This window comes from Furipterus horrens, unplaced genomic scaffold, assembly GCF_987537825.1.
Source record: "Furipterus horrens unplaced genomic scaffold, mFurHor1.1.pri manual_scaffold_12, whole genome shotgun sequence".
NCBI classification, from domain to species: Eukaryota; Metazoa; Chordata; class Mammalia; order Chiroptera; family Furipteridae; genus Furipterus; species Furipterus horrens.
In genome coordinates, this window is record NW_028327182.1 from 66,766,237 (window position 1) to 66,770,727 (window position 4,491).

At 37.9% G+C, this 4,491-nt stretch overlaps 1 pseudogene; it reads left to right on the forward strand.

Moving 5' to 3' along the window:
* Window positions 1-828: 828 nt before the first annotated feature.
* LOC149996299 (TIM double twin CX3C motif protein pseudogene) lies at window positions 829-1,237 on the forward strand (annotated as a pseudogene).
* The last annotated feature ends 3,254 nt before the right edge of the window (window positions 1,238-4,491 follow it).

A 4,491-nucleotide genomic window follows, 5' to 3' on the forward strand; every position in this document is an offset into this window, starting at 1 on the left:
TCTACTACCTGTCTTACTGTTCCATGCTTTCCCTTTGTATGCTTCAGTCATCCCACCAAGCCTTCATTTACCACACTGGCTGACAGACACTTCTGTGAAGAAAGGAGAAGGCAGGAGAATTAATGTAACATTGGAAAATTATAATGGGAAAAATTATAGTGGGAAAGTGTAACCTACCCTGCCATTCTTTTGACTTTGTTCCTGTAAGTACTGACCCTGACTAATATGTAGCTTGTAGATGAACAGCACGTTTGTATAAGCATCCTAGGAGCGAACTTCAAAAGGTACAGGCTCCGACCCTCAGGTATCCCAATTCCAGGAGATTTGCTGACCTTCAACCATGGAGCCAGAATGATGTGAAACCAGAATGACTAAACCTGAATGATGCAAATCAGACCATCATTTGCCTTATCAGAATGGATTGTGCTCCTCTGAATGTAGAGGACTTTTCAATCCCTCCCTTGATCTTTTTGTTTTGCTCCCTTTTCCCTCCTTATAAAAACCTCTGCCTTCACAGAGAAGTAGAAATAGGCTTTGAGACAAGAGTTTCCATGGGTCCCCCATTTTCCCGTAAAGATGAGTGTTGTGGCATAAGTCCATCATCTTCCAGGTGGCCAGCACCTGAAAATAAACCACTTTCCTTCAAATCATACCTGCCTCTGGAGTCATACCTGCATTTGGCTACAAGACTATGAAGGTGAAAAACAAGAGAAGGAAGAGATAGGGGGAAGGAAATATGAGCACCTGGAGATGACAAGAATAATGACCTAGAGAAGAAAAAACACAGATATGGGTGCTTATTGCAGCATGGCACACCACAGGGTCACCATGGCAGACCTACAGCAGCTTTGGGTTCAGTAGGCTGTGGACTCCATGGTGAAGAGTCTGGAGAGAGAGAATATCCAGAAGATGCAAGGCCCCACATCCCAGTGTAGCACCAGCTGTTGGGAAGACAGCCAGGTAGCCATGCAGCAAGTGCATTGAGTGCTGCCACATGCATCTGGCTCAAGCCCAAGCACTGGGTACCAGCAAGTTGGAGAAGTTCCAGGACCACCTGGTCCAGTGCACCATGCATTGCAACAACAAAGCCAAAGATTCAATAGATACAGGGAGTAACGCGCTTCAGGAAAAGTGGCAGCTGCAGAGTTTTGTGAACAAGTGTGTGGATGACCATATGAACCTCATTCCAACCATAACCAAGGAGATAAAGGAGTCTTTCTCATCCATTCAGAAATAGAAGCCTTTGCCATTGGCCATTGAGGCTGAGGGCAGGAATCTTATTTAAAATGAAGAATGAGGAGTTTGGTCTTTTAAGCAAAGTTTATGAATGAAGAAATTAAAGATGGTAGCAAGGTTAAGTCCTGTCACTTGCCTCTGGACACTGGTTCTTTTATGCTTTAATCTTAGAAAGTGAAATGGAAAAAAACGGTGCTAAAATTTGGGTCAGAGAGTTTTTGAGATTCTAAATTTTATGTGGCAAATGCTTATCCTGGCAACAGGCATTTTCCTCAAACCAAGCCAGTGCCCTCTGAGGTGCTAACAGTCTGACAGGTTCCTCTAAACTGCCAGTGATCTGGAGGAATGTGAGGAGAGATGTTTCTGTTTGTTGCCAATATCCTGTTTACCGGAAGCATCACCACACCATTTTCCATAAGCAGTAAAACAAAATTCATGAAGTCACTAATTTAGAAAGATAATAACAGTTTCTCAGTATTTATTTTGCATGGTTTTGTTTTATATACAAGAGCGTGAATTTGGGAAAGGTAGTTTGGATAAGAACTTTGAAAGGTTCCTTTGGATATCCATTTCTATCCATCAAGATGTGAATGCACACTTCTTAAGTTCTCACGCATTACATCTTTCAGCTTGGAGATCCTCCAAAAACATGAGAGGCAATGTCACACTGGGTATGGGAAGCAGACCTTCCTTCTCACTGGCTGCCATGATGGGCCTGAAGCTTGCCTGCATCAGCTCGACAAGACAATCTAAGTACTCTACCTTGAAAAGGAAGGGGGTTTTACTTGTGCTATATACCAATATCCAGGAATGAACAATGAAAGAGGAACTGTTGACTGCTTAATTAAGAGACTTATGAAGTATTGGATTTAGAAAAAAACTGGTTTACAGTAATGAAACCTAAACTTAGTAATGCTTCTTTAGGGCCCTGAAATAACAGAGACCTACTGACAACAGGGAAGTCAAGATAGAAAAAGTAAGAAACTCAGTTGGGTTGTGGCTCCTTTAGAGCAAAAGAGGAGCAGCCCCCTCACCTCCCATTATCAAATGCCACTTTTGCCTGGGGGTTTTGCAACATGTAGTGTTCCTATCCCAGCTCTGGCACCTTACCATTTTCATAGGGACCTAGTTGTCTTTTTATCAACTTATTAGTTGAAATGGCAATATAGCCTTTCTGTTTCCTGTTTCAGGACTATAATAGATTTTCCTAGTGGTTTGGTTTTAAAAAATAAATGGTGTAATTTTTAAAAAATAAAAATCCACAAAATTAGTGAATATGACTAAGCCACCAGAAGGAAAAACTGAATTATAGAAAAAAGTGAAAAAAAATACAACTTCTCTGTGTTTCTAATATTCTGAACATGGTCATCTTTGAATAGAAAATTCTGCCCATCAAAGAAACACCACTCTTGAAGATGATATAACACACAAGATCAACAACAATTTAAACACCAAGCAGAGAATTTTCAATGGGAAGTGGGGAGGGAAGAATCTACATTGTTAAAGGTATTATTTTAAAGGTATTGGTTCTCTATGGCTGCCATCACAAAATAAAAAAAACTGGGTAACTTAAGAAAACAGAAATTTTTAGTTCCACGTTTCTGGATAATGAAAAATATAGAAGCAACTGCATTATATGCCCAATAAATATGACGTTTTAATTTGCTTCATGCAGGCTCATCTTGGTAATTTTTATGGCATATAAATTATAATATATAGTAAATTTTAAGTTACTATCATCAAACTCTGCCATTTAGTAGGTATGGAGAAACAGACATATTTCACACATTTCTAAAAAATTCTATTTGGATGACTTTTACTAGCATTTGTAGTTACTTGTATTCCAAAAAACATATACATAAGAAGTAAGACCCTCCCAGGATGCAAGCCATCTATTCTAACATGCCATTCACACATTTTTTTTATCTGCCAAACAAACCATGTACCCACTATCTCAAGGATTTTCCTTTGTATGAATCCTTCCAAACTGCACCTCAATTCTTTTCTGCTGTGGTTGTAAGGATATATTGTTATGTCTAAAAGTATCTTGTTGAGTTGGTATTTTCATAAGCTTATAATGATGTAGTGTATTCTATTTTTACAAAGAACACTATGTATTTATATTTTCAAACATCCACATGCACAACTGAAATAGGGAGGAGGACAAGAAAATAAGAGGCTGGGATGTTATAGGGTTAATCTATGTGAATACTGAAAACACCAAAGTTAATACAGGAGAGAATAACAATGAATGAAATGAGGAATAAACCAGGAGTCTGTAGATGGCTATTATTAACCCCATTTTCCACAAGAAGAAATCAAAGCATAGAGACATTAGTAGCCTGCCCTAAAAGAAACAGAGCATGAACTGGAATCCAGTAGCCCAGTTCCAGAGCCCTCACTCTTAACTCTCATATCTTCAAGTATGAGAGGACAAAGTCTGATACAACCCCAGCCATCATTTTCTTTCAAGGTAGCTTTTTTTAAACTGGAAAAGCATTATCATGACCAATAACTTTATGAGATGGTGTTTATACCTGATTCTGTGCAGACTGAATTTCTTTCAATATATTTTTTTCTGATGCTGTGGCACTTTCTTCATATTATAAAATATTAAATGGCATGCAAATAATGTTAGGTAATAGACTGTCTATCTTGTAAGTAAAATGTTTTCACTCAGAGCCATATAGGTTGATTGTATCAGAAGGTGTAGTATAAATAATTGCTCACCCATTATACATAAGTGGCTGGGTTTTCGTTTGTGTGTTTATACATAAAAAAAACCTATCTGTGCATACATACACAGTCAATGAAAAAAGTTGGGTTTGTCTATGTAATCTCTATCAGGGCCAATAAGAAAGCAAGTGGCCCTAGCTGGGGACCAGAACATACTCCTGATGGCTTAAAGCACGGGCAATAAGTCCCAGTCTGTCTTCCATTCATTATGTAATTCTAATTTTTAAAATCTCAAGCCTAACTCCTCTTACGTTTGTTTGCTTCATAGTGCTATGGAGACATGCAAACATATAAATATAAAGATGGTAAAGAAAAACATGACTATATGTTTTACTGCATGCATACATGACTTACTTTTATGCATCTGTATATAAAGTTCTGAGTATTTATAATTACATGTAATACAAATAATCAAGAAACACTTTCTTATAATAAACTTTAAAACTCCTACCATATCTTTAATGTACATTTCTGAGAATAAGAATCACTTGTTTGACAAATGAGATAAGAAGTAGGTCA